Genomic DNA, 15,410 nt, shown 5'->3' on the forward strand with positions numbered 1-15,410 from the left:
CTGCAAAATTATGATGTAGCCTGTTTGGGCAGGTTTGGATTTCTGCCTGAACTGTTTCCTTGACGATAGTCAAGATGCTAAAACTACCAGAGTTTAAAGGGATACTGGGCAGAACAGAATTTTGATATATCAAAGTCATTTCACTGAACACTCTTGATGGGAATGAGTCACTTGTTCATTGAGATGCAAAATCAAGGTCTGTAATCTCTCTGCCTGGCCAATCATGTTTGAATGACAATACAAAGACAAATGCTATTTATAAAGATGACTAGAAAGAGTTAGCAGGCTGATTGGATAGCACAAATTTCAAAGGTGTAGATTAATCTCTGAATTACACAGCTCAGAAGAAATGCCCTTCAGTTAATGAAGTTGAATGCAATATACTAGTAGCAGGACATATATATACATTAGATCTGATTTTTTTTTTCCACTGCCTGGCACCTTGTGGATTCATTAACACTTGTGGAAGGTGTTAAAATGCTGCTGAATTGGGTGTAAAGCACCATTCCACTTTCCACAGAAGTAAATTACTCCCCAAGGGGCAAGGCATATGGAAATTCCCCACACAGAAATGTTTAATGACAATAATGCAACCCTAAATACCTTGAAATGAAATTGCCTCCACCAACTGGAGTGCAGGGATGCTGTATTGACCCACAGTTCTGTAGTTATTTCTCCGTTACAGACGCCTGCACTCTGAGGCCATGTCTACTCTACCACTTATATTGTCAAAACTTATGTCGCTCAGAGTTGGGGACAAGCACACCCCTGAGCGACCTAAATTTCCCCAGCATAAGTGGCAGTGTGCATAGCGCTATGTCAGCAGGAGTTTCTCCCACTGATATTGCTAGCACCGCTTGTTGAGGTGATTTTATTACGTCAACGGGAGTGCTCTCTGCGTCGGTATAGAGAGGCTACACAAGTGATCTTACAGCGGCACAGCTGTCTCGGTACAGCTGTGCCTCTGTGAGTTTGCTAGTGTAGACGTGTCATGGCCTGATTTGGCCGTTGCCTTCAGACCTCTACATTCATATGTTGATGACAAACATGGCTGGTTTGGCTTCTCATCTTCTCTCTACTGTTGAAGCTGCTTGTTTCAGAGGAAAGGAGTGAGAAGATGGAAAGCATGTTCCTGCACATGCAGTATCCACCAGTTATAATAAGGCCCTTCATGGAACTTTCTCCCCCTCTGGCTGCCTTTTTTCAGCTTTGCTGTATTCCTGGATTCTGCACTGTCTGGTTTGCAGTGCCCACCTCAGCTGGGATCTCCTTCTAAGAGGTACAGTGCCAGGGACACAGAGATGTCATGTTGGGGCCAAACCCCAATCTCTTGACAGAATGAATTTGAAGAAACCTCCAGGAGGAAAATGTTGTGGAGACTTTTTCCACTTAACCCTCCCATGCAAATTTTCCCACAGGAGAGGGCACCTGGGCCCATAGTAATTCCAGCATGCTGGGCTAATAAACAATTCAGTCTCTGCCTTCGTTAGCCCAGGATGTGGTTATTACTGAGTTAATCTGAATTAATGCTCAAATGAATTTACACTGAAACCTTAAACTGTACCTTTTAAATACAAGGAGCTGTAATAGAAACAACAAAATTGACTATTGAACTGCTACAATTTGAAAAATAAAAGTGAAATGCTATGGTGGGCTTCCGCATCATTTCCCTTTATAGCTTCTCTTTCTCCTTCTTTCCCAGGCCACTGAGGTTTTATATTGCTTTGTAACAACATTAGCTTCCATGCAAGCTGGGAGGAAGTGGCTGTGTTCAGCCTCTGAGGATAAACAATCTATCAGAACAGGACTGTTTTGGGGGTTAGGGTTTTTTTATGTGGAAGCAGTGAGCTGAGGAGAGTGGGAGGAAAGAAGGAAAGATAAATCAGACTCTAATTCTCTTTTGATTTTTAAAGGAGTTTCCTAATCCTGTTTTCTCTGCTTTTTGAATTCCCCCTCACCCCTCTCATCAGAATGTTACATTTTCCATTTCAGATGATGCTTCGGGGGGAACAGCTTGTCTGCTAGCACAATATGAAAAAAATTGAGTCCTAGATGCTGCTTAGTGTAGCAAGTTGCATAGTCCTAGTACAGTCAGTCAGAAATGACAGTTTAGGGCTAGATTCTGCCACCCTCTGCTTTGTATGGGACTATCTGGAGTAAAGCAATATTCAACAAGAATAAAGGTCGCAGATTCTGGCCCATGGGGATTATTCAAATTAAATGTAGACCAATTGGAAGGTGGCATCTTTGCAGTCTGTCTATAACTATTCAATTTCAGCATCGTATCTCAAACAAGAACCTCCCCTGAGCTATTACATCACATACTTTCTGATAAGTTTGGGTAAAACCACAGAATAACTATTTCTTATTTTGCATTACAGAAATAATGGAGTAAAAACTGCAATGCTAAGTTAATTCTTTTTAATGAAATATTGTGTTCTACTTTCTAAAACACATTAGAGGTTTAATATTAAAAAAATGTACAGTTACCGTAGAACTTAGTGTATGTGGTGGCTAACAAATCCCTTTTGGTAACTGAAGTCTCTCTCCCACTTCATCTTGATGTTACGGTTTCCGTAAAGAAAGATACACAATGCTTGCTATACAGGATGATTTACCAACAAGAGTACCAGAGACCATAAACAGGATAGCTCTGCCAGGAAGGACTCATTAAACAGATGTTTAAATTGCCAGAAGACTTCACACAAGATCTGCCAGGTTTGGAAGCATATCTATCGTTCATAGGGACAGGATTCAGTCATAAAGCACAACAGCACAGTGAGAATGAAATGTCCTGACAGTAGAAATGTCATGTCTTATTTATAATTTGACCATATTACTCTGAGTGACAGTTCAATCACAATCTTTTTTCAGATTGAAATATGACTCATCAAAACTAAGGATAAACATCAGTGATGTACTTTCATTCAGGCTTGTATTTGCTAAGGTGGAGAGACAATAGGATCTCATGCTAGGCAATGGCTAGAATTTTTGAGAGGGAACCTGTAATTATTAAAGCTGAAGGTGTTAAGAGTGCCCTTTATCTGCTATAACTGAGCATTTCAGGTTAAAATGGAGGGTTTTTTATCTGACTCATGCCCCTAAACCTGAGGAGGAACATTGTATCCAATCACATGCTCCTTTTTCCTCAACCAGAGTATTTTGCTTCTATGTGGCCAGTTCGAAACCAGCTCAGATCTATAGTGATCAAAAACTAATACCATCTAATAATGGCCAGCAGTCTGACACATCAGTTAATGGAAGAACTGGGGGTAGAGTAGTGGACAAGTGCTCTTATCTTAATCAAACTTGATACACAACACTCAAAAGCGTGTTCAAGAGTTGAATGGATATGAGGACTGAATTATCTTTGGTATAGTTCTATTTAAATGTGGGGATACATCATTTTCTGCTGTGAAAAGGTTTACATTGTTAACTGTTCTGTGGATGGAGAAGTATGACCTTGAGGGCTATCAGTCTAGGGCTCATGAAAGGAAGCTAAGTTAGTAGCCTCAGTGTGCTACCCACCCATGTTTGATCACATTTTTCTGGTTGTCTGGATATTCTTGAGGTGGCGCATCATGAGGGACATCTCGGGTGGAAGGTGTTGGAGGCACTGGTTGTTGCACAGCACTCACTGGAACAATAGGGGTATCAAGCTGTCTAGCCAGACTTTGGTTATTCAGGAATGTTTGAAGCAGAACTTGACATTCCTCCATCTTGCCCCTCCCCCAAAAAGGCATTTGGGGATAATTCACCTACAGGCCAGTAGCAGTGAGCCCTAGTTCTTAGTACCTTGGGCACATGATCATCTCCCTCCCCTCCTCCTCACACAGTATACAAGGCTGGCCTATCTGTCAAGGGTAAAATTATCATGATATACAGTGGAGGCAGCAGCCTAGGAAATATGGTCCTAGGATGACCAGAGGGTGAAAATCCTCCACCAATCAGCTATCACCTGACAGGAGCAGTCAGTCTGCTGTAACAGCTGTTAGGGAATTCTCCTTGATTCTGATCTTGAAATCAGTGGGAGTTATATAATACAATCCTAGCATTTGTCCCCCAGTTTGTGCATACAGTTCTTAGGAATTATAGTATAATGAATTGGAGGAATTATCAGACAGAGCTTTAATCACTTTGTAATGGGCTGGACTAGACCCAGGGGGCCCTTGCTGGGGCTTCAGGGTCCTGCCACACCCATCCCAGGAAAGGAGTAGTGGAGAGGTCCTCCAAGTGGGCCAGAGTAGTTGCAGGGAAGCAGCCCATCAGAGAGGCTTCAGGGAGCAGCCAATGAAGGCCCAGCAAGCTCATATAAAAGGGGCTGCAGGGGTAGACAGAATGAGTTCAGTCTGCTTGCAGAGACTGGGGGAGCAAGAGGTGCTCCTGACTGGCTGTAGGGGCTGAGGCAGGTAGGTGCTGGCAGGGACTGGGGAAATGAGGGAATAGCTTCTGGTGGGCTGCCGTGACTCAATTCAGACAGGCTACAGGGAAGTGTTCCAGTGAAAAGCAGTTAAATGGATGTGGCATGTGGCTGCTACTTAAAGGGTCCCTGGGCTGGGACCCAGATTAGTGGGCTGACCCAGATTCTCTCTTCCCCCCCCCCCCCCGGTTCCCCCAGCCATTGGGGAAGTGGCAGTGACCTGAGAGAATGGAGTTTAGACAGACCCAGGGAAGGGACTGTACTTGGACTTGTTCCCAAGAAGGGAGCTGAACTGGGATGGGCCCAGCTGGAGAGCTGGGATTAGAGGACTAAAGGGCAGACAAAGAGCCTCCAGGAAGGAAGCCCTAGGGGGTGCTGCTCCATCCCACAGCAGGAACCTTTGCACATAAAATGGCCAACTAGGGTACTGAGATTAGTCCTTCATCTGACCAACCAGGCCTGAGATCAGGGAAAGCTACAGGGACATTGCCAACGGAGAGGTACCAGGATGGGTCCTGTTGGACTGTGAAGGGACTGAGCCCAGTGGGGGCTACAGGACATAGGCCCAGTTGCACAGTGTGCCCCATAAGGGGTTTGTTTTGTTTAGTTGTCTCACATGGACAGAGTGTGACTTAGCTGGAGGGCTGAGTCACCAAGGACTTGCCTGACAAGTGCAGCGACCGATGGGGCACCATGAGCCGAGAAAATTGCAGGCATGCACATGCTCAACCAGGGGGTGCTCAGGAGGGATGGGTTCCACCCTATTACACACTACTTCCACCACTGCAGGCTGTAGTGGGGCATCTTTCAAAGAGGGCAGGGTTAAAGTAAACAATAACATCCATGCCATTTTAACTCTGCCCTCCATAACACACATACTCTCACTCTGCCTTTTCATTATAAAGGACAGTCACTAGATGCACTTGCCTTACACTAAAACAAGAAGCCTACAGCCCTGACAGAATACCATGCTTGTAAAATTTAACAACCACTTCATACCCTCTTATACCCCCTTTACACAGGATACCACTTAAACCCAGTACTTCCCCTACTCATCAGTTAATCCAGACTGCTCTCATGTCCCTCCTCACTACTGACGATACCCATGGCACAAAGAGCCCTAAATAATTATGTAGTGAAATGATGCAGGCTGGAACCTTAAGGTACAAATGCGCCTCTTTCATGAACACACATGGGGGACTCAGACCCGGATCTTCAATGCTACTCCAACTTGTTCCTCCACCATTCAATACAGGAGCACCTAAGACCATGATTGCAGCTGGAGTGCTTGCGACTAACTCCCAATGGCTAGAGCCAGCTCCAGGCGGGCAAAGTTAAAATTGCATGGGCATCTACATTTAACTCTGTATTTTCCCGTCGTCAGAAGTATGAGTTTTGCTGAACTTGATGTTCTGGCAGGCCACAAGCTATTACCGAGAAATTTTAACTGTGTGTTAACAAGGGTTTTGCTGTTTAACTTCCTAGAATTTTTTTTAAACAGAGAAATGTTTGTTGGTAGGAGCTAATGCTCATTTAGACAGTTGTCCTCATGTAGGTTTGCAGCTGATGTGCTGCGGTGGTTAATCAAAAAATATCTACCTATTTTTTATATATATAGCGCTTTTTATCAGATCTTAAACTCTACAGCATCCACATTTTACAGGTGGGAAAATGAGACACAAAGGTGAAGGGATTTGCCCAAAGTCACCCAGTAGGCCAGCAGCCAAGCTAGGTATAGTCCCAGTCCAGTGGCCTCTTCCCTATGTGATTTCTCAGTGTTCTTCCCCACCCCCTGCTCTCCTGCACACTTTATTATAGTGGAATGGAGATAATGGTTGTGCTTTGAAACATTTGCAAAGTATAGCTGTTAACAGGGCTGGTGGGAGAAATGTTATCCGTGGTCTATGCCCCACAGCCTTGGCAGTTGTATTACATATTTGCTTAAAGTTACTGTAACAACTGAGAGAAGACTGGTGTGTGTCTCCTTCTCCACCTTCTGCCCTACCTTTTCCTGCAACGTGTAGCCCACCTAGGGTGACTATATTTCCCAAAGGGAAAATGGAACATTGAGTGGGGCTAGCCTGAGTTGTCCTCCCCTCCTCATGCCCTTCCCCACTGGGGGTCTGGCCCGAGTCACCCACCTGCGCCCTGCCTGAGCCCTGCGGGGGGCTGGCATCACTGCACATTTCTCCACACCCCACTTTTTTGACAAAAGTGGGCATTTGTCCCATTGGCTTTTGCCAACTGATCAAGAGCCACTTTGGTACAAATGCTTACTTTTGCCAGAAACGTTGGGATGGCTGGGACAGAGCTTAAAAAAGGGACTGTCCCAGCCAAAAGACCTAAGGCACCCCCCTTCAACGTTTCTAGCTCCCCCCTTGCTTCCTGTCCCCTTAAGGCAGTGGTTGGCACTATAGAAGACACTAACTTGTAGGAAATTGCTCCTTTGTTGTCTCCTGCCTTGTGCTGCTGCATTCATGTCACAGATTGGATTACTGGAAGGCTGCATGCTACCTTCAGTCCCCCAACTGTAAATCCCAGCTCACAGGGAGACAGGCTCAGACTTCCCCTAGACGGCAAGCCCCTTCAGAACCTAGGGGGTCAGAGGTGGTGCAGTCAGAACCCCTTACATGTGTAGAGGCCCTCCAGACCCTGACCCATGTGTGGGAGGCAAGGCATGGGGCTCCGACACTTGCAGAGGGCAATGAACCCAGCTTGCATAGGGGTGCAGGGAGAGGGGCTCATGCCTTCACATAGGCAGGCTCCCTCCAGAACTTAGCTCACATGAAGTGGGGGGTCAGACCTCTGTAGATGGGGGGAGCCCCTGTACTCCGGCTCCCATGGGGGAGGAATGTGGACTTGACAGGTGTACTTGCCCCATTCTTCTCCCAGTCCCTTTGTCACTCACCTCTATGTCCCTCTTTTCAGAGTCTCACCACTCTCCCCTTATTCCTACCTACTCTTCCACTTCTAATCACCCTCCACTCCTAACGAGCATTTGCTATGTAGCTTCCTTCCAAAAAAATACTTTCAGCCCCTTCTGAATACTCTGCTGTACTTGGATTGCATTTCTCTAAAATTCATTCTGCATTGAACTGAAACTCACTTTGCAAATATCAAAATGTCCCACAAACTGGAAATCTCCCATTTCAGCCAGCATTAATCCTAAAATGCTGGGAGCTTTTTTGATTGCAGCTGCACATTAAATAGGTCTTAACTGAGATGTCCATAATGATGCACAGGTCCCTCTTCTGATTTGATACACTTAATTTAGAACCTAGCAAGATGTAGGAGTAATTTCCCCATACACACACACCTGACCCTGAAAAGCTCAGGGACCACTTTAAAATCCACTGCGGGAGGCAGATCCACTATCACTGAGCTCTCACTGCACCCTAGGAGTCCAGCTGATGGTGGCTGTAGGAGAAATATGCTCAATCAGGGCATTTTCCAGCTATTCTGTCCTGCTGTCTCCCAAGCCACCACCACACAATGTTTGAGCTCTGCTAGCTTCCACTTGAACCACTAAAAGAGTGGAGACTATTCCGATGGAAGATGGCTACAGTCCTACCCCTGTGTCTCTCACATAGCTCAGTGGTTTGAGCATTGGCCTGCTAAACCCAGGGTTGTAAATTCAATCCTTGAGGGGGGCCATTTAGGGATCTGGGGCTAAATAAATAATTGGGGATTGGTCCTGCCTTGAGCAGGGGGTTGGACTAGATGACCTCCTGATGTCCCTTCCAACCCTGATATTCTATGAACTTTCTGACCCAGGGGGTCTTTCTGGGGTCTGCCATGTTAGAAGCAGGCATAATGCCTGAATGAACTTACTCCTGTGTGGTTATGCTGTTAAATTACAATTCTTGTGCTGCAAAGGACATCTGTTCTTAAGGGTTTCATCTCTAAACACGCACCTCTTTGGGAGGAGGGCAGAGGATATACTGAGAAACAGAGCGCTGACTCATCCCCAAGTTTTAAGGTGTGGAGTGTATTTTGTTTTCTAAATGTTAAACTAGTCCATGCTGTGCTGGCAGGTAAATGCTTTCCCTTATGACTCAGTTTGCACCTGATGAAATTCGTGGCTTTTTCAAGAGGTTTGGGGGAAAAAATGATTATTACCAAGTTGGCTGTGTCACTTGCACAGTGGAATCTTAAACATTCAGTCTTGGCATTAGTATAGCCATAGAAGATTGAAAAGTAAACCAGGCTTTCTCAGCATGTGTCTCCAGATCATGGAAGGCAAAAAAGCAGATCTCCTCTTGTTTTAGTAGTACCCTCGAGGACAGAGCAAATCAAATAACCCAGACTCATTTAAAAACTTTATTTCTTGAGGGAGCATTTCTTCTAGCCAAAAACTGTCTGGATCAGCAGAGAGCTATTTGAGTAACTTTAAAAATAAGCAGCTTAGTACTTCCTGCTTTGACAAGGTTTATACATTTTGTTGTAACCAGCTACACAGACTTCTACACACCAAGCTGCCCTGGACTCAGTTTCTTCTTTTTTTAAAGGGAAAATACAATGTGCATACACATACACCCAATTTCCAACTGGTTTTATGGGGCGCTGGTTATACAAGAGCCCTCATTACAAAGCCTACTAACAAAAATTACTATCACCTTTGCTCTAGCTTGTGATGGTTGTGACTACCTTGACAGACTTAACAGATACTAAGTGGTGTTTAAGCAGGTGACATTCTTCCCTCAGAGTTCATACTGAATTAATGTTCTAGCAAAGTGGAGCAGGTCATAGCCCTAAATTTGCAACCAGAGAAATTTCTCTGCCTGTAAATCTGTACCTGGCCTGTACTGTATATATCAAACACTTCCATGATACCATTTCCATAGCTCAGTGGTTTGAGCATTGGCCTGCTAAACCCAGGGTTGTGAGTTCAATCCTTGAGGAGGCCACTTAGGGATCTGGGGCAAAAAATTGGTCCTGCTAGTGAAGGCAGGGGGCTGGACTTGATGACCTTTCAAGGTCCCTTCCAGTTCTAGGAGATTGGTATATCTCCAATTATTACTATTACCCCCTGTATTTCACTAGACCTCAGACTCTTCTCCGGTCTAGGGAATTGATGAAGAGAAATGTCACAGTGAACATGGGGAGGGGAAAGAGCATCCACTCTCCCAAATCCTGTGGGACCTCGGCTTGCTCAGCAGTTAATAATATAGCCTCAGGATGTAGTAACCGATGAGGAGGCTCTTTGCACTCTGGGGGTTTCTTCACTTGAAGGGGGGGAGGGTGTCAAAGGACATCTGCTAGCCGGGGAATGCCCTGTTGGCGTGGCTAGGAGCTATGCTGATAGTGATACTCCTGGGAGGAGTTCTGCGCCGCTGCACACACACAGGATTTGTGTACCCTGCAGATTTCTTTGCTTCCTCTGCAGAAAGTGATGGGGAAAGCAAAGGGAAGCTGCAAGAGCAGTCACGCGCCTCTCCCAAGCAGTGCAGGCATGTCATTTCGGGTGCCGGGAGCAGCCAGCAGAAAGATAAATCACTGTGAGTGGGGGAAGAGCTGGGAATGCCGCAGTCGGTGGCTCCTACCCTGTGCCAGGCTTAGCTGCTAGTACTGGCTGGGCTGGGGATGAAGGCCGATGGGAATTTCCTCTTCCCCTTCAAGGAGCAGCCAGGTCCTGGTCAGACCAATTCCCATGCCCAGAAAGCTCCCCAGCTGCAGAAAGCTCTACAGTCTGCCTGCCCTGCTTCCTGCCCCCACCACTCCGCCACTATATGGGTAGCTGCTCTCCCATCTGCCCAAACCCCAGGCATCCAGATCCCCCTGCCAAGCCTCACCCCCCACACACACCTACAACTCTCCACTACATCCCCTCACACCTGAACCCCAACCCCTGTATCTGGACTCTCACCCCTGCACACAGACCAGCCCCCGCTGAGCCCCCTGCACTTGAACTCCCACCCCAATAAGCCCCACCCCTTGCATCTGGACCACTCTGGTGAGCCCCACCCCACCCTACTGAGCCCCAACCAGCTACACCCAGACCACTGCTGATCTCTCCACACCCCCAAAAAAAACCCTGCCAAGTCCCAACCACCTTCACCTGGATCCCCCCCCGCCGGCAGAGAAACTCACCAACAAGCCCCTGCGCATCCGTATCCCCCCAGACTCCCATCCAGATTGCCCCACACAGAACTCTCTCACCCCACATCAAGCCCTTCCACACTTGGATCCTTCCAGGCTGAGCCTACCTGCCTACACCTGGATCAGGGGTCAGGGCTAGGCATGTGTGCAAAACTCTGTCACTGTTGCTTATCTTGGTATACCTGGCATGGAGGAGCAGGGCCCTGCGGTATTTCTGGGGCAGGCCTGGCCCTTGCACTGTGTCATGGTTGTATGCAGCCTCACCACCATGTCTGTGTCTGGTGGGGAGAGAAGGGCTGCAGGATGATCTCCGTGCAGCCAGTGGCCTGTGCTCCCTGCTGCTATGCTGGAACCTCCACATTTATCTATTAACAAATAAAATACGCAGAATTTTGCAGAATTTAAAATATTGTGTGCAGATTTTTATTTATTTATTTTTGGTGCAGAATTCCCTCAGGAGTATAGTGAACCAGGGTAGAGCAGCAAGGGCTGATAGGCACAGGCATAGAGCACAAGACAACTAAGGGTGTGTCTACATGGCAAAGAAATCCCACGACTGGCCCATGCCTGCTAGCTCAGGCTGTGGGGCTGTTTCATTGCTGTGTAGGCTTCTGGGCTTGGATTGGAGCCTTCTTTTAGGACCCTGTGGGGTGGCAGGGTCCCAGAGCTCAGGCTTCAGCCCAAGTCTGGAACTCTACACAGCAATGAAACAGCTCCGCAGCTTGAGTCCCACAAGCCCGAGTTGGCTGACTTGGGCCAGCTGCAGGTTTTTCTTTGCTGTGTAGACATACCCTAAGCCTCCAGCAATCTCTCTAAGGTTTCTAGAGATCTTTGGGCTATTACAGGGTTGAAGGCCAGATTTACTGCATGTAGGAGAACAGTGGAGCCCTCTGAACCCAACAGAAGAATGTGGAAGAAACTTCCATCTCTTTAGACCACCAGAGTGCTGCACAAACACTTGAGTTATACACACAAGGATCAGCTACTCATTAATTTTCCCCTCTGTGGGTATATTATAGATGGTGTTACCAGCTCTGCCTATTACTGTTGAGGATGTCTGACAATTCCCGTTATAAAACCCTGTTTTCAGTTGCTGATAACTTTGACAAACTTTAACTATTTGGTCTGAAATCTTCCATACAAGATGTCTGCCTCAGGATGGCTTTTTTTAGGGAGTGGGTGGGGGAGGGGAGTGAGAGGTGGCACTCACAGGGCTTAAGCTCCAAAAAAAATGGTTCAGCTGTTTCCAAGAACAAGATTAGGGGAAAAGACATAGTTTAGTCAATTGTTAAAAATTCTTACAACCTTTTTGCTGAGAAGCTCTAGTGCCTCCTTACTTTGGAGCAAAGGCCTGAAATTTGGTGTGAGGAGAAAGGTAATCACCTGGGTATCAGTGAGGTGCCTTTTTCTGTTCCTGTGAAAAACCACTCAAAGGTCATAAGCATTTGAAAACTATCTCAGTTCACACATGCTCAGTATTATTATTACCAATTCATTAGAATTTGACAGTTGAACTCTCTGATTCCATACATACTGAGGGTATGTCTACACTACGAAATTAGGTCGAATTTATAGAAGTTGTTTTTTTAGAAATCATTTTTATACAGTTGATTGTGTGTGTCCCCACAGAAAATGCTCTAAGTGCATTAAGTCAGCGGACTGCGTCTACAGTACCAAGGCTAGTGTCGACTTCCGGAGCGTTGCGCTGTGAGTAGCTGTGAGTAGCTATCCCACAGTTCCTGCAGTCTCCACTGCCCATTGGGATTCTGGGTTGAGATCCCAATGCCTCATGGGCAGGGCCGGCTCTAGCAATTTCGCTGCCTCAAGCACGGCGGCACGCCACGGGGAGCGCTCTGCCGCTCGCCAGTCCCGCGGCTCCGGTGGACCTCCCGCAGGCATGCCTGCGGATGCCCCACCGGAGCCGCAGGACCAGCGGACCCTCCACAGGCACGCCTGTGGGAGGTCCACCGGAGCCGTCTGCCGCCCTCCTGGCAACCGGCAGAGCGCCCTCCGCGGCATGCCGCCTCAAGCACACGCTTGGCGCGCTGGGGTCTGGAGCCGGCCCTGCTCATGGGGCAAAAACAGTGTTGTTGGTGATTCTGGGTACATGTCGTCAGGCCCCCCCTCCTTCCTTCCCTCCATGAAAGCAACGGCAGACAATCATTTCGTGCCTTTTTTCCTGGGTTACCTGAGCAGACGCCATACCATGGCAAGCATGGAGCCTGCTCAGCTCACTGTCACCATACGTCTCCTGGGTGCTAGCAGACGTGGGACTGCATTGCTACACAGCAGCAGCTCATTGCCTTTTGGCAGCAGACGGTGCATTACGATTGATAGCCATCGTCGTCATATTCCTGGGTGCTCTTTTAGCCGACATCAGTGAGATCGGTCAGAGGCGCCTGGGCAGAGATGGGAGTGACTCAGCCAGGTCATTCCCATCTTCTGCCGAGCACCGAAGAGATGACGATGGCTAGCAGTCCTACTGCATGTCTTCTGGAAAGCAGCCAGAAGATGATGATGGCTAGCAATCGTAATGCAGCATCTTCTGCTGACCACCCAGCAGATGACGATGGCTTGCAGTCATACTGCACTGTCTGCTGCCAGCCTAAGATGTAAAAGATAGATGGATCAAAACAAGAAACTGACCCGATTTGTTTTGTGAAATCAACGGCCTGCTAAACCCAGGGTTTTGAGTTCAATCCTTGAGGGGGCCATTCTGTGTGACAGTTGTTTGTGTTTCTCCTTGATGCAAAGCCACCCCTTTTGTTGATTTTAATTCCCTGTAAGCCATATCGTCAGTTGCCTCTCCCTCTGTCAGAGCAATGGCAGACAATTGTTTTGCGCAAAACCAGGCGAGGAGGTGACGGCAGCATGGTGACAAGAGGAAAATGGTCATAGACTTCTCACAAAGTACAGGCCGGGCAATGTGCCCCGGCAATGTGCACATCATGCTGATAAGCTCTGCAAATTTGACCTAAAGTCGTAGTGTAGACCAGGCCTGAGCATGCTCCCATTTAAGATGCAGGGACTGAGCAGGGCTTTCCTGGCAAATGTTGCTTTGGGTTGCTATGGCACTAGATACCAGAAATGAGGCAGGAATCAGTGGAGGGAGGAAATTGTAATGTCTTAATGCATCCAAATAAGGGGACTGAAATAAAGTTGTTTGTGTAATCTTAATTCAGGCATTTCCTAACTTCTGAGTGGCTGACTTCTTAACCTTAATATTCTTTTCACGTAGTTCTTTTAATGTAAAGGGTATATAATGTTTAATTAGTATTGTGGGAAAGTTAAGTAGAAGTGAATTTAATATTTTGTTCACTTTCTGATACTTCATGGAAGTGAGGTCTCCAGTGGGCTCTTTTGCACTCATGAGTTTTCCCACTGGTTCACAGTACCATCTATCCAGAGGAGCATAACTGTCCTATCTCCAGGGCAACTGGCATCAATCCTTTGAAGATTAGGACAGACTTTCAACTTAGAGGAGGTTTTGGAACAAATTGATAAACTAAACAGTAATAAGTCACCAGGATCAGATGGTATTCACCCGAGAGTTCTGAAGGAACTCAAATGTGAAATTGCAGAACTACTAACTGTAGTTTATCATTTAAATCGGATTCTGTACCAAATGACTGCAGGATAGCTAATTTGACACCAATTTTTAAAAAGGACTCCAGAGGTGATCCTGGAAATTACAGGCTGGTAAGCCTGACTTCAGTACCAGGCAAACTGGTTAAAACTGTAGTAAAGAATAAAATTGTCAGACACATAGATGAACATAATTTGTTGGGGAAAAGTCAACATGGTTTTTGTAAAGGGAAATCATGCCTCATCAATCTACTAAAATTCTTTGAGGGGGTCAACAAGCATGTGGACAAGGGGGATCCAGTGGATATAGTGTACTTAAATTTTCAGAAAGCCTTTGACGAGATCCCACACCAAAGGCTCTTAAGCAAAGTAAGCTGTCATGGGATAAGAGGGAAGATTCTCTCATGGATTGGTAATTGGTTAAAAGATAGGAAATGAAGAGTAGGAATAAATGGTCAGTTTTCACAGTGGAGAGTGGTAAATTGTGGTGTCCCCCAGGGATCTGTACTGGGCCCAGTCCTATGCAACATTTTCATAAATGATCTGGAAAAAAGGATAAACAGTGAGGTGGCAAAATTTGCAAATGATACAAAACTACTCAAGATAGTTAAGTCCCAGGCAGACTGCGAAGAGCTACAAAAGGATCTCACAAAACTGGGTGACTGGGTAATAAAATGTCAGATAAAATTCAATGTTGATAAATGCAAAGAAATGCACATTGCAAAACATAATCCCAACTATACATATAAAATGATGGGGTCTAAATTGGCTGTTACCATTCAAGAAAGAGATCTTGGAGCCATTGTGGATAGTTCTCTGAAAACATCCACTCAATGTGCAGCGGCAGTCAAAAAAAGCAAACAGAATGTTGGGAATCATTAAGAAAGGGATAGATCGGGGTGGGCCAACTTTTTGGCCCAAGGGCCACATCAGGGTTGTGAAATGGTATGGAGGGCTCGGTAGGGAAGGCTGTGCCTCCCCAAACAGCCTGCCCCCACCCCCTATCCACCTCCTCCCACTTCCCGCCCTCCTCAGAATCCCCGACCCATCCAACCCCCCCACTCCTTGTCCCCTAACCACCCCCTCCCGGGACCCCCCATCCCTTACTGCCCCCCCGGGACCCGACCCCCTATCCAACCCCCCTGCTCCCAGTTCCCTGACTGCCCTCTCTTCACATCCCCACCCCCGAGAGGTGCCCCGGGACACTCATTCCCTATCTAATCCCCTCCCTGTCCCCTGACCACCCCTCCTGGGACCCCTGCCCCTAACTGCCCCCTGGAACACCACCCCTATCCAACCCCCAGCC

The 15,410-nt window shown here is 46.9% G+C and overlaps 1 long non-coding RNA gene across 2 annotated transcripts in view; it reads left to right on the top strand.

Annotated features, from left to right (window-relative positions):
* The window catches only part of LOC120396638, a 62,393-nt gene that overhangs the window by 9,644 nt on the left and 37,339 nt on the right, over positions 1 to 15,410 (top strand). The window contains exon 1 of one of the 2 annotated variants that reach the window (XR_005593262.1): positions 4,359 to 4,409. The exons of the other annotated variant lie outside the window; for it this stretch is intronic. This is a non-coding gene — a long non-coding RNA (uncharacterized LOC120396638). Of the gene's footprint in view, positions 1 to 4,358; positions 4,410 to 15,410 lie in introns of those variants that run through there. 2 annotated transcript variants of the gene reach the window in all.

This window comes from Mauremys reevesii, linkage group 2, assembly GCF_016161935.1.
Source record: "Mauremys reevesii isolate NIE-2019 linkage group 2, ASM1616193v1, whole genome shotgun sequence".
Classification (NCBI taxonomy): Eukaryota; Metazoa; Chordata; order Testudines; family Geoemydidae; genus Mauremys; species Mauremys reevesii.